The sequence below is a fragment of the Ursus americanus genome, chromosome 16, assembly GCF_024610735.1.
Source record: "Ursus americanus isolate L20-20 chromosome 16, mUrsAme1.1.p, whole genome shotgun sequence".
NCBI classification, from domain to species: Eukaryota; Metazoa; Chordata; class Mammalia; order Carnivora; family Ursidae; genus Ursus; species Ursus americanus.
Genome location: NC_142142.1, coordinates 23195111 through 23214635, shown reverse-complemented (window position 1 = coordinate 23214635; position 19525 = coordinate 23195111).

Sequence of the window (19525 nt, the reverse complement as noted above, 5' to 3'; positions counted from 1 at the left end):
TAAGGAGAGGGAATGCAAAGTGTCTTCTACCTCCCGTCTGTCATGATGATGGAAGCTTGTTTCAGAGTGTGAATTTAAGGGTAAGGAAAGGGCCAGTAACCGATCTTTGAGAAAGATCACTGTATCGAAGCCATCTTCCATCTCACATCTTCGGATGTGAAGATGAAAACTTTTGCACAGGGGTGTAAGGAAATATAAGGAAAGTGCCACAGACTGAAATCTATGAAAGAACGCCGTACAGAAAGCATCTTGCATCCCACAATCTTCAGTCATGAGACCGGAAGCATGTGCAAAAGTGTACAAAAACATCAACATAAAGCACTTTGCTTAACGTGGTAGAAGAACACTGTGCAGCCACCATGTCTCAACTCATCACTCCTGTCGTGAAGATGGAGCTTTGTAAGGAAAGGGTAGTTAAGCAATCTTTGAGAAAGAATACTGTGTCGAAGCCATCTTCCCTCTCACGTCTTCAGACGTGAATATGTAACCGTTTGCACAGGGGTGTAAGGAAATATAAGGAAAGTGCCACAGACTGAAATCTATGAAAGAACGCCGTACACAAAGCATCTTGCATCCCACAATCTTCAGTCACGAGAACGGAAGCATGGGTCAAAGTGTGGAGGAAAACATCAACATAAAGCAGTTTGCTTAACTCTGTAGAAGGGCACTCTGCAGCCACCACGTCTCAACTCACCACTCCTGTGGTGAAGATGGAAGCCTTGGCAAGAGTGTGCACGAGCACGTAAAGAAAGGGCCGTCCAGTTAATTCTGAGACCCAAATCTGTGTCGATAGACTACAACACCGAACCCACCTCCTGACGAATGAATCAACCAGGGATTTCTTCCCTGTGTGTGGAACCTTAAGGAAAGTGCCATAAACTTAGGTGTTGAGAACACTGGATCGATAGCATCTTACAACCCAGAGCTTCTGCCACGTAGACATAAACATTTGCCACGTTGGGTGGAAAGCAGAAGGAAAGTGGCTGAAACTTTGCTTCGAGAGAGGATCTTACCAAATCGATCCTTCGAGGCATGTCTTCTATCGTGTAGTGGGAAGCATTCAGATAAGTGCGTTTCTCAGCCTAAAGAAATGATTGTACACTTAACATTTGGAAAGAATTCTGTGGAAACCATCTGAAACTCACATTTTGTCTCATGAACCTGGAAGCATTGGCTCAAGGGTGAGGGAACATGTGACTCAGTGCGGTTTCCTAAACCCTGAGCACCGAGCCTCTGGTTAGAGAATGCCACTTCAAGCATCCTGATGCATGGAGAGAGAAGTTTTGTCAACCATCTGTATTGAACGGTAAGAGAAGTGCCCTGCCGAGAACACTAAGAGAGAGCGCCATCTAGAGACAACCTTCCAACTTCCATCTACCTTCATGAAGATGGATGTATTTTCCAAAAGTTTGTATGAAAACACAAGGCACGTGCTGTATGCTCACATAAGAACACCCTTTGTAGAAGATCTTCCAACTCACATCTTCTGTCATGAAGATGGAAGTACTTGCAGAAGTGTGAGTGAACGCATCAGGAGAGGTTCTAGCTAAGTAGCATTGAGAACCAAGTCTGTGTTGTAGGAAGGCAACAACGATCTAACGTCGTTACCCATGAATACGCACGCATTTCCCAAAACGTGTGTTGAAACTTCAGGAAAATGCCATAGACGTAACCCTCAGTAAGGAGAGGGAATGCAAAGTGTCTTCTACCTCCCGTCTGTCATGATGATGGAAGCTTGTTTCAGAGTGTGAATTTAAGGGTAAGGAAAGGGCCAGTAACCGATCTTTGAGAAAGATCACTGTATCGAAGCCATCTTCCATCTCACATCTTCGGATGTGAAGATGAAAACTTTTGCACAGGGGTGTAAGGAAATATAAGGAAAGTGCCACAGACTGAAATCAATGAAAGAACGCCGTACAGAAAGCATCTTGCATCCCACAATCTTCAGTCATGAGACCGGAAGCATGTGCAAAAGTGTACAAAAACATCAACATAAAGCACTTTGCTTAACGTGGTAGAAGAACACTGTGCAGCCACCATGTCTCAACTCATCACTCCTGTCGTGAAGATGGAGCTTTGTAAGGAAAGGGTAGTTAAGCAATCTTTGAGAAAGAATACTGTGTCGAAGCCCTCTTCCCTCTCACGTCTTCAGACGTGAATATGTAACCGTTTGCACAGGGGTGTAAGGAAATATAAGGAAAGTGCCACAGACTGAAATCTATGAAAGAACGCCGTACACAAAGCATCTTGCATCCCACAATCTTCAGTCATGAGAACGGAAGCATGGGTCAAAGTGTGGAGGAAAACATCAACATAAAGCAGTTTGCTTAACTCTGTAGAAGGGCACTCTGCAGCCACCACGTCTCAACTCACCACTCCTGTGGTGAAGATGGAAGCCTTGGCAAGAGTGTGCACGAGCACGTAAAGAAAGGGCCGTCCAGTTAATTCTGAGACCCAAATCTGTGTCGATAGACTACAACACCGAACCCACCTCCTGACGAATGAATCAACCAGGGATTTCTTCCCTGTGTGTGGAACCTTAAGGAAAGTGCCATAAACTTAACAGGAGATGAGGACACTGGATCGATTGCTTCTTACAACCCACGGCTTCTCTCTCGTAGACATAAACATTTGCCACGTTGTGTGGAAAGCAGAAGGAAAGTGGCTGAGACTTTGCTTCGAGAGAGGATCTTACCAAATCGATCCTTCGAGGCATGTCTTCTATCGTGTAGTGGGAAGCATTCAGATAAGTGCGTTTCTCAGCCTAAAGAAATGATTGTACACTTAACATTTGGAAAGAATTCTGTGGAAACCATCTGAAACTCACATTTTGTCTCATGAACCTGGAAGCATTGGCTCAAGGGTGAGGGAACATGTGACTCAGTGCGGTTTCCTAAACCCTGAGCACCGAGCCTCTGGTTAGAGAATGCCACTTCAAGCATCCTGATGCATGGAGAGAGAAGTTTTGTCAACCATCTGTATTGAACGGTAAGAGAAGTGCCCTGCCGAGAACACTAAGAGAGAGCGCCATCTAGAGACAACCTTCCAACTTCCATCTACCTTCATGAAGATGGATGTATTTTCCAAAAGTTTGTATGAAAACACAAGGCACGTGCTGTATGCTCACATAAGAACACCCTTTGTAGAAGATCTTCCAACTCACATCTTCTGTCATGAAGATGGAAGTACTTGCAGAAGTGTGAGTGAACGCATCAGGAGAGGTTCTAGCTAAGTAGCATTGAGAACCAAGTCTGTGTTGTAGGAAGGCAACAACGATCTAACGTCGTTACCCATGAATACGCACGCATTTCCCAAAACGTGTGTTGAAACTTCAGGAAAATGCCATAGACGTAACCCTCAGTAAGGAGAGGGAATGCAAAGTGTCTTCTACCTCCCGTCTGTCATGATGATGGAAGCTTGTTTCAGAGTGTGAATTTAAGGGTAAGGAAAGGGCCAGTAACCGATCTTTGAGAAAGATCACTGTATCGAAGCCATCTTCCATCTCACATCTTCGGATGTGAAGATGAAAACTTTTGCACAGGGGTGTAAGGAAATATAAGGAAAGTGCCACAGACTGAAATCTATGAAAGAACGCCGTACAGAAAGCATCTTGCATCCCACAATCTTCAGTCATGAGACCGGAAGCATGTGCAAAAGTGTACAAAAACATCAACATAAAGCACTTTGCTTAACGTGGTAGAAGAACACTGTGCAGCCACCATGTCTCAACTCATCACTCCTGTCGTGAAGATGGAGCTTTGTAAGGAAAGGGTAGTTAAGCAATCTTTGAGAAAGAATACTGTGTCGAAGCCATCTTCCCTCTCACGTCTTCAGACGTGAATATGTAACCGTTTGCACAGGGGTGTAAGGAAATATAAGGAAAGTGCCACAGACTGAAATCTATGAAAGAACGCCGTACACAAAGCATCTTGCATCCCACAATCTTCAGTCACGAGAACGGAAGCATGGGTCAAAGTGTGGAGGGAAACATCAACATAAAGTAGTTTGCTTAACTCTGTAGAAGGGCACTCTGCAGCCACCACGTCTCAACTCACCACTCCTGTGGTGAAGATGGAAGCCTTGGCAAGAGTGTGCACGAGCACGTAAAGAAAGGGCCGTCCAGTTAATTCTGAGACCCAAATCTGTGTCGATAGACTACAACACCGAACCCACCTCCTGACGAATGAATCAACCAGGGATTTCTTCCCTGTGTGTGGAACCTTAAGGAAAGTGCCATAAACTTAGGTGTTGAGAACACTGGATCGATAGCATCTTACAACCCAGAGCTTCTGCCACGTAGACATAAACATTTGCCACGTTGGGTGGAAAGCAGAAGGAAAGTGGCTGAAACTTTGCTTCGAGAGAGGATCTTACCAAATCGATCCTTCGAGGCATGTCTTCTATCGTGTAGTGGGAAGCATTCAGATAAGTGCGTTTCTCAGCCTAAAGAAATGATTGTACACTTAACATTTGGAAAGAATTCTGTGGAAACCATCTGAAACTCACATTTTGTCTCATGAACCTGGAAGCATTGGCTCAAGGGTGAGGGAACATGTGACTCAGTGCGGTTTCCTAAACCCTGAGCACCGAGCCTCTGGTTAGAGAATGCCACTTCAAGCATCCTGATGCATGGAGAGAGAAGTTTTGTCAACCATCTGTATTGAACGGTAAGAGAAGTGCCCTGCCGAGAACACTAAGAGAGAGCGCCATCTAGAGACAACCTTCCAACTTCCATCTACCTTCATGAAGATGGATGTATTTTCCAAAAGTTTGTATGAAAACACAAGGCACGTGCTGTATGCTCACATAAGAACACCCTTTGTAGAAGATCTTCCAACTCACATCTTCTGTCATGAAGATGGAAGTACTTGCAGAAGTGTGAGTGAACGCATCAGGAGAGGTTCTAGCTAAGTAGCATTGAGAACCAAGTCTGTGTTGTAGGAAGGCAACAACGATCTAACGTCGTTACCCATGAATACGCACGCATTTCCCAAAACGTGTGTTGAAACTTCAGGAAAATGCCATAGACGTAACCCTCAGTAAGGAGAGGGAATGCAAAGTGTCTTCTACCTCCCGTCTGTCATGATGATGGAAGCTTGTTTCAGAGTGTGAATTTAAGGGTAAGGAAAGGGCCAGTAACCGATCTTTGAGAAAGATCACTGTATCGAAGCCATCTTCCATCTCACATCTTCGGATGTGAAGATGAAAACTTTTGCACAGGGGTGTAAGGAAATATAAGGAAAGTGCCACAGACTGAAATCTATGAAAGAACGCCGTACAGAAAGCATCTTGCATCCCACAATCTTCAGTCATGAGACCGGAAGCATGTGCAAAAGTGTACAAAAACATCAACATAAAGCACTTTGCTTAACGTGGTAGAAGAACACTGTGCAGCCACCATGTCTCAACTCATCACTCCTGTCGTGAAGATGGAGCTTTGTAAGGAAAGGGTAGTTAAGCAACCTTTGAGAAAGAATACTGTGTCGAAGCCATCTTCCCTCTCACGTCTTCAGACGTGAATATGTAACCGTTTGCACAGGGGTGTAAGGAAATATAAGGAAAGTGCCACAGACTGAAATCTATGAAAGAACGCCGTACACAAAGCATCTTGCATCCCACAATCTTCAGTCATGAGAACGGAAGCATGGGTCAAAGTGTGGAGGAAAACATCAACATAAAGCAGTTTGCTTAACTCTGTAGAAGGGCACTCTGCAGCCACCACGTCTCAACTCACCACTCCTGTGGTGAAGATGGAAGCCTTGGCAAGAGTGTGCACGAGCACGTAAAGAAAGGGCCGTCCAGTTAATTCTGAGACCCAAATCTGTGTCGATAGACTACAACACCGAACCCACCTCCTGACGAATGAATCAACCAGGGATTTCTTCCCTGTGTGTGGAACCTTAAGGAAAGTGCCATAAACTTAGGTGTTGAGAACACTGGATCGATAGCATCTTACAACCCAGAGCTTCTGCCACGTAGACATAAACATTTGCCACGTTGTGTGGAAAGCAGAAGGAAAGTGGCTGAGACTTTGCTTCGAGAGAGGATCTTACCAAATCGATCCTTCGAGGCATGTCTTCTATCGTGTAGTGGGAAGCATTCAGATAAGTGCGTTTCTCAGCCTAAAGAAATGATTGTACACTTAACATTTGGAAAGAATTCTGTGGAAACCATCTGAAACTCACATTTTGTCTCATGAACCTGGAAGCATTGGCTCAAGGGTGAGGGAACATGTGACTCAGTGCGGTTTCCTAAACCCTGAGCACCGAGCCTCTGGTTAGAGAATGCCACTTCAAGCATCCTGATGCATGGAGAGAGAAGTTTTGTCAACCATCTGTATTGAACGGTAAGAGAAGTGCCCTGCCGAGAACACTAAGAGAGAGCGCCATCTAGAGACAACCTTCCAACTTCCATCTACCTTCATGAAGATGGATGTATTTTCCAAAAGTTTGTATGAAAACACAAGGCACGTGCTGTATGCTCACATAAGAACACCCTTTGTAGAAGATCTTCCAACTCACATCTTCTGTCATGAAGATGGAAGTACTTGCAGAAGTGTGAGTGAACGCATCAGGAGAGGTTCTAGCTAAGTAGCATTGAGAACCAAGTCTGTGTTGTAGGAAGGCAACAACGATCTAACGTCGTTACCCATGAATACGCACGCATTTCCCAAAACGTGTGTTGAAACTTCAGGAAAATGCCATAGACGTAACCCTCAGTAAGGAGAGGGAATGCAAAGTGTCTTCTACCTCCCGTCTGTCATGATGATGGAAGCTTGTTTCAGAGTGTGAATTTAAGGGTAAGGAAAGGGCCAGTAACCGATCTTTGAGAAAGATCACTGTATCGAAGCCATCTTCCATCTCACATCTTCGGATGTGAAGATGAAAACTTTTGCACAGGGGTGTAAGGAAATATAAGGAAAGTGCCACAGACTGAAATCTATGAAAGAACGCCGTACAGAAAGCATCTTGCATCCCACAATCTTCAGTCATGAGACCGGAAGCATGTGCAAAAGTGTACAAAAACATCAACATAAAGCACTTTGCTTAACGTGGTAGAAGAACACTGTGCAGCCACCATGTCTCAACTCATCACTCCTGTCGTGAAGATGGAGCTTTGTAAGGAAAGGGTAGTTAAGCAATCTTTGAGAAAGAATACTGTGTCGAAGCCCTCTTCCCTCTCACGTCTTCAGACGTGAATATGTAACCGTTTGCACAGGGGTGTAAGGAAATATAAGGAAAGTGCCACAGACTGAAATCTATGAAAGAACGCCATACACAAAGCATCTTGCATCCCACAATCTTCAGTCATGAGAACGGAAGCATGGGTCAAAGTGTGGAGGAAAACATCAACATAAAGCAGTTTGCTTAACTCTGTAGAAGGGCACTCTGCAGCCACCACGTCTCAACTCACCACTCCTGTGGTGAAGATGGAAGCCTTGGCAAGAGTGTGCACGAGCACGTAAAGAAAGGGCCGTCCAGTTAATTCTGAGACCCAAATCTGTGTCGATAGACTACAACACCGAACCCACCTCCTGACGAATGAATCAACCAGGGATTTCTTCCCTGTGTGTGGAACCCTAAGGAAAGTGCCATAAACTTAACAGGAGATGAGGACACTGGATCGATTGCTTCTTACAACCCACGGCTTCTCTCTCGTAGACATAAACATTTGCCACGTTGTGTGGAAAGCAGAAGGAAAGTGGCTGAGACTTTGCTTCGAGAGAGGATCTTACCAAATCGATCCTTCGAGGCATGTCTTCTATCGTGTAGTGGGAAGCATTCAGATAAGTGCGTTTCTCAGCCTAAAGAAATGATTGTACACTTAACATTTGGAAAGAATTCTGTGGAAACCATCTGAAACTCACATTTTGTCTCATGAACCTGGAAGCATTGGCTCAAGGGTGAGGGAACATGTGACTCAGTGCGGTTTCCTAAACCCTGAGCACCGAGCCTCTGGTTAGAGAATGCCACTTCAAGCATCCTGATGCATGGAGAGAGAAGTTTTGTCAACCATCTGTATTGAACGGTAAGAGAAGTGCCCTGCCGAGAACACTAAGAGAGAGCGCCATCTAGAGACAACCTTCCAACTTCCATCTACCTTCATGAAGATGGATGTATTTTCCAAAAGTTTGTATGAAAACACAAGGCACGTGCTGTATGCTCACATAAGAACACCCTTTGTAGAAGATCTTCCAACTCACATCTTCTGTCATGAAGATGGAAGTACTTGCAGAAGTGTGAGTGAACGCATCAGGAGAGGTTCTAGCTAAGTAGCATTGAGAACCAAGTCTGTGTTGTAGGAAGGCAACAACGATCTAACGTCGTTACCCATGAATACGCACGCATTTCCCAAAACGTGTGTTGAAACTTCAGGAAAATGCCATAGACGTAACCCTCAGTAAGGAGAGGGAATGCAAAGTGTCTTCTACCTCCCGTCTGTCATGATGATGGAAGCTTGTTTCAGAGTGTGAATTTAAGGGTAAGGAAAGGGCCAGTAACCGATCTTTGAGAAAGATCACTGTATCGAAGCCATCTTCCATCTCACATCTTCGGATGTGAAGATGAAAACTTTTGCACAGGGGTGTAAGGAAATATAAGGAAAGTGCCACAGACTGAAATCTATGAAAGAACGCCGTACAGAAAGCATCTTGCATCCCACAATCTTCAGTCATGAGACCGGAAGCATGTGCAAAAGTGTACAAAAACATCAACATAAAGCACTTTGCTTAACGTGGTAGAAGAACACTGTGCAGCCACCATGTCTCAACTCATCACTCCTGTCGTGAAGATGGAGCTTTGTAAGGAAAGTGTAGTTAAGCAATCTTTGAGAAAGAATACTGTGTCGAAGCCATCTTCCCTCTCACGTCTTCAGACGTGAATATGTAACCGTTTGCACAGGGGTGTAAGGAAATATAAGGAAAGTGCCACAGACTGAAATCTATGAAAGAACGCCGTACACAAAGCATCTTGCATCCCACAATCTTCAGTCATGAGAACGGAAGCATGGGTCAAAGTGTGGAGGAAAACATCAACATAAAGCAGTTTGCTTAACTCTGTAGAAGGGCACTCTGCAGCCACCACGTCTCAACTCACCACTCCTGTGGTGAAGATGGAAGCCTTGGCAAGAGTGTGCACGAGCACGTAAAGAAAGGGCCGTCCAGTTAATTCTGAGACCCAAATCTGTGTAGATAGACTACAACACCGAACCCACCTCCTGACGAATGAATCAACCAGGGATTTCTTCCCTGTGTGTGGAACCTTAAGGAAAGTGCCATAAACTTAGGTGTTGAGAACACTGGATCGAAAGCATTTAACAACCCAGAGCTTCTGCCACGTAGACATAAATATTTGCCACGTTGGGTGGAAAGCAGAAGGAAAGTGGCTGAAACTTTGCTTCGAGAGAGGATCTTACCAAATCGATCCTTCGAGGCATGTCTTCTATCGTGTAGTGGGAAGCATTCAGATAAGTGCGTTTCTCAGCATAAAGAAATGATTGTACACTTAACATTTGGAAAGAATTCTGTGGAAACCATCTGAAACTCACATTTTGTCTCATGAACCTGGAAGCATTGGCTCAAGGGTGAGGGAACATGTGACTCAGTGCGGTTTCCTAAACCCTGAGCACCGAGCCTCTGGTTAGAGAATGCCACTTAAAGCATCCTGATGCATGGAGAGAGAAGTTTTGTCAACCATCTGTATTGAACGGTAAGAGAAGTGCCCTGCCGAGAACACTAAGAGAGAGCGCCATCTAGAGACAACCTTCCAACTTCCATCTACCTTCATGAAGATGGATGTATTTTCCAAAAGTTTGTATTAAAACACAAGGCACGTGCTGTATGCTCACATAAGAACACCCTTTGTAGAAGATCTTCCAACTCACATCTTCTGTCATGAAGATGGAAGTACTTGCAGAAGTGTGAGTGAACGCATCAGGAGAGGTTCTAGCTAAGTAGCATTGAGAACCAAGTCTGTGTTGTAGGAAGGCAACAACGATCTAACGTCGTTACCCATGAATACGCACGCATTTCCCAAAACGTGTGTTGAAACTTCAGGAAAATGCCATAGACGTAACCCTCAGTAAGGAGAGGGAATGCAAAGTGTCTTCTACCTCCCGTCTGTCATGATGATGGAAGCTTGTTTCAGAGTGTGAATTTAAGGGTAAGGAAAGGGCCAGTAACCGATCTTTGAGAAAGATCACTGTATCGAAGCCATCTTCCAGCTCACATCTTCGGATGTGAAGATGAAAACTTTTGCACAGGGGTGTAAGGAAATATAAGGAAAGTGCCACAGACTGAAATCTATGAAAGAACGCCGTACAGAAAGCATCTTGCATCCCACAATCTTCAGTCATGAGACCGGAAGCATGTGCAAAAGTGTACAAAAACATCAACATAAAGCACTTTGCTTAACGTGGTAGAAGAACACTGTGCAGCCACCATGTCTCAACTCATCACTCCTGTCGTGAAGATGGAGCTTTGTAAGGAAAGGGTAGTTAAGCAATCTTTGAGAAAGAATACTGTGTCGAAGCCCTCTTCCCTCTCACGTCTTCAGACGTGAATATGTAACCGTTTGCACAGGGGTGTAAGGAAATATAAGGAAAGTGCCACAGACTGAAATCTATGAAAGAACGCCGTACACAAAGCATCTTGCATCCCACAATCTTCAGTCATGAGAACGGAAGCATGGGTCAAAGTGTGGAGGAAAACATCAACATAAAGCAGTTTGCTTAACTCTGTAGAAGGGCACTCTGCAGCCACCACGTCTCAACTCACCACTCCTGTGGTGAAGATGGAAGCCTTGGCAAGAGTGTGCACGAGCACGTAAAGAAAGGGCCGTCCAGTTAATTCTGAGACCCAAATCTGTGTCGATAGACTACAACACCGAACCCACCTCCTGACGAATGAATCAACCAGGGATTTCTTCCCTGTGTGTGGAACCTTAAGGAAAGTGCCATAAACTTAACAGGAGATGAGGACACTGGATCGATTGCTTCTTACAACCCACGGCTTCTCTCTCGTAGACATAAACATTTGCCACGTTGTGTGGAAAGCAGAAGGAAAGTGGCTGAGACTTTGCTTCGAGAGAGGATCTTACCAAATCGATCCTTCGAGGCATGTCTTCTATCGTGTAGTGGGAAGCATTCAGATAAGTGCGTTTCTCAGCCTAAAGAAATGATTGTACACTTAACATTTGGAAAGAATTCTGTGGAAACCATCTGAAACTCACATTTTGTCTCATGAACCTGGAAGCATTGGCTCAAGGGTGAGGGAACATGTGACTCAGTGCGGTTTCCTAAACCCTGAGCACCGAGCCTCTGGTTAGAGAATGCCACTTCAAGCATCCTGATGCATGGAGAGAGAAGTTTTGTCAACCATCTGTATTGAACGGTAAGAGAAGTGCCCTGCTGAGAACACTAAGAGAGAGCGCCATCTAGAGACAACCTTCCAACTTCCATCTACCTTCATGAAGATGGATGTATTTTCCAAAAGTTTGTATTAAAACACAAGGCACGTGCTGTATGCTCACATAAGAACACCCTTTGTAGAAGATCTTCCAACTCACATCTTCTGTCATGAAGATGGAAGTACTTGCAGAAGTGTGAGTGAACGCATCAGGAGAGGTTCTAGCTAAGTAGCATTGAGAACCAAGTCTGTGTTGTAGGAAGGCAACAACGATCTAACGTCGTTACCCATGAATACGCACGCATTTCCCAAAACGTGTGTTGAAACTTCAGGAAAATGCCATAGACGTAACCCTCAGTAAGGAGAGGGAATGCAAAGTGTCTTCTACCTCCCGTCTGTCATGATGATGGAAGCTTGTTTCAGAGTGTGAATTTAAGGGTAAGGAAAGGGCCAGTAACCGATCTTTGAGAAAGATCACTGTATCGAAGCCATCTTCCATCTCACATCTTCGGATGTGAAGATGAAAACTTTTGCACAGGGGTGTAAGGAAATATAAGGAAAGTGCCACAGACTGAAATCTATGAAAGAACGCCGTACAGAAAGCATCTTGCATCCCACAATCTTCAGTCATGAGACCGGAAGCATGTGCAAAAGTGTACAAAAACATCAACATAAAGCACTTTGCTTAACGTGGTAGAAGAACACTGTGCAGCCACCATGTCTCAACTCATCACTCCTGTCGTGAAGATGGAGCTTTGTAAGGAAAGGGTAGTTAAGCAACCTTTGAGAAAGAATACTGTGTCGAAGCCATCTTCCCTCTCACGTCTTCAGACGTGAATATGTAACCGTTTGCACAGGGGTGTAAGGAAATATAAGGAAAGTGCCACAGACTGAAATCTATGAAAGAACGCCGTACACAAAGCATCTTGCATCCCACAATCTTCAGTCATGAGAACGGAAGCATGGGTCAAAGTGTGGAGGAAAACATCAACATAAAGCAGTTTGCTTAACTCTGTAGAAGGGCACTCTGCAGCCACCACGTCTCAACTCACCACTCCTGTGGTGAAGATGGAAGCCTTGGCAAGAGTGTGCACGAGCACGTAAAGAAAGGGCCGTCCAGTTAATTCTGAGACCCAAATCTGTGTCGATAGACTACAACACCGAACCCACCTCCTGACGAATGAATCAACCAGGGATTTCTTCCCTGTGTGTGGAACCCTAAGGAAAGTGCCATAAACTTAACAGGAGATGAGGACACTGGATCGATTGCTTCTTACAACCCACGGCTTCTCTCTCGTAGACATAAACATTTGCCACGTTGTGTGGAAAGCAGAAGGAAAGTGGCTGAGACTTTGCTTCGAGAGAGGATCTTACCAAATCGATCCTTCGAGGCATGTCTTCTATCGTGTAGTGGGAAGCATTCAGATAAGTGCGTTTCTCAGCATAAAGAAATGATTGTACACTTAACATTTGGAAAGAATTCTGTGGAAACCATCTGAAACTCACATTTTGTCTCATGAACCTGGAAGCATTGGCTCAAGGGTGAGGGAACATGTGACTCAGTGCGGTTTCCTAAACCCTGAGCACCGAGCCTCTGGTTAGAGAATGCCACTTCAAGCATCCTGATGCATGGAGAGAGAAGTTTTGTCAACCATCTGTATTGAACGGTAAGAGAAGTGCCCTGCCGAGAACACTAAGAGAGAGCGCCATCTAGAGACAACCTTCCAACTTCCATCTACCTTCATGAAGATGGATGTATTTTCCAAAAGTTTGTATTAAAACACAAGGCACGTGCTGTATGCTCACATAAGAACACCCTTTGTAGAAGATCTTCCAACTCACATCTTCTGTCATGAAGATGGAAGTACTTGCAGAAGTGTGAGTGAACGCATCAGGAGAGGTTCTAGCTAAGTAGCATTGAGAACCAAGTCTGTGTTGTAGGAAGGCAACAACGATCTAACGTCGTTACCCATGAATACGCACGCATTTCCCAAAACGTGTGTTGAAACTTCAGGAAAATGCCATAGACGTAACCCTCAGTAAGGAGAGGGAATGCAAAGTGTCTTCTACCTCCCGTCTGTCATGATGATGGAAGCTTGTTTCAGAGTGTGAATTTAAGGGTAAGGAAAGGGCCAGTAACCGATCTTTGAGAAAGATCACTGTATCGAAGCCATCTTCCATCTCACATCTTCGGATGTGAAGATGAAAACTTTTGCACAGGGGTGTAAGGAAATATAAGGAAAGTGCCACAGACAGAAATCTATGAAAGAACGCCGTACACAAAGCATCTTGCATCCCACAATCTTCAGTCATGAGACCGGAAGCATGTGCAAAAGTGTACAAAAACATCAACATAAAGCACTTTGCTTAACGTGGTAGAAGAACACTGTGCAGCCACCATGTCTCAACTCATCACTCCTGTCGTGAAGATGGAGCTTTGTAAGGAAAGTGTAGTTAAGCAATCTTTGAGAAAGAATACTGTGTCGAAGCCATCTTCCCTCTCACGTCTTCAGACGTGAATATGTAACCGTTTGCACAGGGGTGTAAGGAAATATAAGGAAAGTGCCACAGACTGAAATCTATGAAAGAACGCCGTACACAAAGCATCTTGCATCCCACAATCTTCAGTCATGAGAACGGAAGCATGGGTCAAAGTGTGGAGGAAAACATCAACATAAAGCAGTTTGCTTAACTCTGTAGAAGGGCACTCTGCAGCCACCACGTCTCAACTCACCACTCCTGTGGTGAAGATGGAAGCCTTGGCAAGAGTGTGCACGAGCACGTAAAGAAAGGGCCGTCCAGTTAATTCTGAGACCCAAATCTGTGTCGATAGACTACAACACCGAACCCACCTCCTGACGAATGAATCAACCAGGGATTTCTTCCCTGTGTGTGGAACCTTAAGGAAAGTGCCATAAACTTAGGTGTTGAGAACACTGGATCGAAAGCATTTAACAACCCAGAGCTTCTGCCACGTAGACATAAATATTTGCCACGTTGGGTGGAAAGCAGAAGGAAAGTGGCTGAAACTTTGCTTCGAGAGAGGATCTTACCAAATCGATCCTTCGAGGCATGTCTTCTATCGTGTAGTGGGAAGCATTCAGATAAGTGCGTTTCTCAGCCTAAAGAAATGATTGTACACTTAACATTTGGAAAGAATTCTGTGGAAACCATCTGAAACTCACATTTTGTCTCATGAACCTGGAAGCATTGGCTCAAGGGTGAGGGAACATGTGACTCAGTGCGGTTTCCTAAACCCTGAGCACCGAGCCTCTGGTTAGAGAATGCCACTTCAAGCATCCTGATGCATGGAGAGAGAAGTTTTGTCAACCATCTGTATTGAACGGTAAGAGAAGTGCCCTGCCGAGAACACTAAGAGAGAGCGCCATCTAGAGACAACCTTCCAACTTCCATCTACCTTCATGAAGATGGATGTATTTTCCAAAAGTTTGTATTAAAACACAAGGCACGTGCTGTATGCTCACATAAGAACACCCTTTGTAGAAGATCTTCCAACTCACATCTTCTGTCATGAAGATGGAAGTACTTGCAGAAGTGTGAGTGAACGCATCAGGAGAGGTTCTAGCTAAGTAGCATTGAGAACCAAGTCTGTGTTGTAGGAAGGCAACAACGATCTAACGTCGTTACCCATGAATACGCACGCATTTCCCAAAACGTGTGTTGAAACTTCAGGAAAATGCCATAGACGTAACCCTCAGTAAGGAGAGGGAATGCAAAGTGTCTTCTACCTCCCGTCTGTCATGATGATGGAAGCTTGTTTCAGAGTGTGAATTTAAGGGTAAGGAAAGGGCCAGTAACCGATCTTTGAGAAAGATCACTGTATCGAAGCCATCTTCCATCTCACATCTTCGGATGTGAAGATGAAAACTTTTGCACAGGGGTGTAAGGAAATATAAGGAAAGTGCCACAGACTGAAATCTATGAAAGAACGCCGTACAGAGAGCATCTTGCATCCCACAATCTTCAGTCATGAGACCGGAAGCATGTGCAAAAGTGTACAAAAACATCAACATAAAGCACTTTGCTTAACGTGGTAGAAGAACACTGTGCAGCCACCATGTCTCAACTCATCACTCCTGTCGTGAAGATGGAGCTTTGTAAGGAAAGGGTAGTTAAGCAATCTTTGAGAAAGAATACTGTGTCGAAGCCATCTTCCCTCTCACGTCTTCAGACGTGAATATGTAACCGTTTGCACAGGGGTGTAAGGAAATATAAGGAAAGTGCCACAGACTGAAATCTATGAAAGAACGCCGTACACAAAGCATCTTGCATCCCACAATCTTCAGTCATGAGAACGGAAGCATGGGTCAAAGTGTGGAGGAAAACATCAACATAAAGCAGTTTGCTTAACTCTGTAGAAGGGCACTCTGCAGCCACCACGTCTCAACTCACCACTCCTGTGGTGAAGATGGAAGCCTTGGCAAGAGTGTGCACGAGCACGTAAAGAAAGGGCCGTCCAGTTAATTCTGAGACCCAAATCTGTGTCGATAGACTACAACACCGAACCCACCTCCTGACGAATGAATCAACCAGGGATTTCTTCCCTGTGTGTGGAACCCTAAGGAAAGTGCCATAAACTTAACAGGAGATGAGGACACTGGATCGATTGCTTCTTACAACCCACGGCTTCTCTCTCGTAGACATAAACATTTGCCACGTTGTGTGGAAAGCAGAAGGAAAGTGGCTGAGACTTTGCTTCGAGAGAGGATCTTACCAAATCGATCCTTCGAGGCATGTCTTCTATCGTGTAGTGGGAAGCATTCAGATAAGTGCGTTTCTCAGCATAAAGAAATGATTGTACACTTAACATTTGGAAAGAATTCTGTGGAAACCATCTGAAACTCACATTTTGTCTCATGAACCTGGAAGCATTGGCTCAAGGGTGAGGGAACATGTGACTCAGTGCGGTTTCCTAAACCCTGAGCACCGAGCCTCTGGTTAGAGAATGCCACTTCAAGCATCCTGATGCATGGAGAGAGAAGTTTTGTCAACCATCTGTATTGAACGGTAAGAGAAGTGCCCTGCCGAGAACACTAAGAGAGAGCGCCATCTAGAGACAACCTTCCAACTTCCATCTACCTTCATGAAGATGGATGTATTTTCCAAAAGTTTGTATTAAAACACAAGGCACGTGCTGTATGCTCACATAAGAACACCCTTTGTAGAAGATCTTCCAACTCACATCTTCTGTCATGAAGATGGAAGTACTTGCAGAAGTGTGAGTGAACGCATCAGGAGAGGTTCTAGCTAAGTAGCATTGAGAACCAAGTCTGTGTTGTAGGAAGGCAACAACGATCTAACGTCGTTACCCATGAATACGCACGCATTTCCCAAAACGTGTGTTGAAACTTCAGGAAAATGCCATAGACGTAACCCTCAGTAAGGAGAGGGAATGCAAAGTGTCTTCTACCTCCCGTCTGTCATGATGATGGAAGCTTGTTTCAGAGTGTGAATTTAAGGGTAAGGAAAGGGCCAGTAACCGATCTTTGAGAAAGATCACTGTATCGAAGCCATCTTCCATCTCACATCTTCGGATGTGAAGATGAAAACTTTTGCACAGGGGTGTAAGGAAATATAAGGAAAGTGCCACAGACTGAAATCTATGAAAGAACGCCGTACAGAAAGCATCTTGCATCCCACAATCTTCAGTCATGAGACCGGAAGCATGTGCAAAAGTGTACAAAAACATCAACATAAAGCACTTTGCTTAACGTGGTAGAAGAACACTGTGCAGCCACCATGTCTCAACTCATCACTCCTGTCGTGAAGATGGAGCTTTGTAAGGAAAGGGTAGTTAAGCAATCTTTGAGAAAGAATACTGTGTCGAAGCCCTCTTCCCTCTCACGTCTTCAGACGTGAATATGTAACCGTTTGCACAGGGGTGTAAGGAAATATAAGGAAAGTGCCACAGACTGAAATCTATGAAAGAACGCCGTACACAAAGCATCTTGCATCCCACAATCTTCAGTCATGAGACCGGAAGCATGTGCAAAAGTGTACAAAAACATCAACATAAAGCACTTTGCTTAACGTGGTAGAAGAACACTGTGCAGCCACCATGTCTCAACTCATCACTCCTGTCGTGAAGATGGAGCTTTGTAAGGAAAGGTTAGTTAAGCAATCTTTGAGAAAGAATACTGTGTCGAAGCCCTCTTCCCTCTCACGTCTTCAGACGTGAATATGTAACCGTTTGCACAGGGGTGTAAGGAAATATAAGGAAAGTGCCACAGACTGAAATCTATGAAAGAACGCCGTACACAAAGCATCTTGCATCCCACAATCTTCAGTCATGAGAACGGAAGCATGGGTCAAAGTGTGGAGGAAAACATCAACATAAAGCAGTTTGCTTCCACGTCTCAACTCACCACTCCTGTGGTGAAGATGGAAGCCTTGGCAAGAGTGTGCACGAGCACGTAAAGAAAGGGCCGTCCAGTTAATTCTGAGACCCAAATCTGTGTCGATAGACTACAACACCGAACCCACCTCCTGACGAATGAATCAACCAGGGATTTCTTCCCTGTGTGTGGAACCTTAAGGAAAGTGCCATAAACTTAGTTGTTGAGAACACTGGATCGATAACATCTTACAACCCAGAGCTTCTGCCACGTAGACATAAATATTTGCCACGTTCGGTGGAAAGCAGAAGGAAAGTGGCTGAAACTTTGCTTCGAGAGAGGATCTTATCAAATCGATCCTTCGAGGCATGTCTTCTATCGTGTAGTGGGAAGCATTCAGATAAGTGCGTTTCTCAGCCTAAAGAAATGATTGTACACTTAACATTTGGAAAGAATTCTGTGGAAACCATCTGAAACTCACATTTTGTCTCATGAACCTGGAAGCATTGGCTCAAGGGTGAGGGAACATGTGACTCAGTGCGGTTTCCTAAACCCTGAGCACCGAGCCTCTGGTTAGAGAATGCCACTTCAAGCATCCTGATGCATGGAGAGAGAAGTTTTGTCAACCATCTGTATTGAACGGTAAGAGAAGTGCCCTGCCGAGAACACTAAGAGAGAGCGCCATCTAGAGACAACCTTCCAACTTCCATCTACCTTCATGAAGATGGATGTATTTTCCAAAAGTTTGTATTAAAACACAAGGCACGTGCTGTATGCTCACATAAGAACACCCTTTGTAGAAGATCTTCCAACTCACATCTTCTGTCATGAAGATGGAAGTACTTGCAGAAGTGTGAGTGAACGCATCAGGAGAGGTTCTAGCTAAGTAGCATTGAGAACCAAGTCTGTGTTGTAGGAAGGCAACAACGATCTAACGTCGTTACCCATGAATACGCACGCATTTCCCAAAACGTGTGTTGAAACTTCAGGAAAATGCCATAGACGTAACCCTCAGTAAGGAGAGGGAATGCAAAGTGTCTTCTACCTCCCGTCTGTCATGATGATGGAAGCTTGTTTCAGAGTGTGAATTTAAGGGTAAGGAAAGGGCCAGTAACCGATCTTTGAGAAAGATCACTGTATCGAAGCCATCTTCCATCTCACATCTTCGGATGTGAAGATGAAAACTTTTGCACAGGGGTGTAAGGAAATATAAGGAAAGTGCCACAGACTGAAATCTATGAAAGAACGCCGTACAGAGAGCATCTTGCATCCCACAATCTTCAGTCATGAGACCGGAAGCATGTGCAAAAGTGTACAAAAACATCAACATAAAGCACTTTGCTTAACGTGGTAGAAGAACACTGTGCAGCCACCATGTCTCAACTCATCACTCCTGTCGTGAAGATGGAGCTTTGTAAGGAAAGGGTAGTTAAGCAATCTTTGAGAAAGAATACTGTGTCGAAGCCCTCTTCCCTCTCACGTCTTCAGACGTGAATATGTAACCGTTTGCACAGGGGTGTAAGGAAATATAAGGAAAGTGCCACAGACTGAAATCTATGAAAGAACGCCGTACACAAAGCATCTTGCATCCCACAATCTTCAGTCATGAGAACGGAAGCATGGGTCAAAGTGTGGAGGAAAACATCAACATAAAGCAGTTTGCTTAACTCTGTAGAAGGGCACTCTGCAGCCACCACGTCTCAACTCACCACTCCTGTGGTGAAGATGGAAGCCTTGGCAAGAGTGTGCACGAGCACGTAAAGAA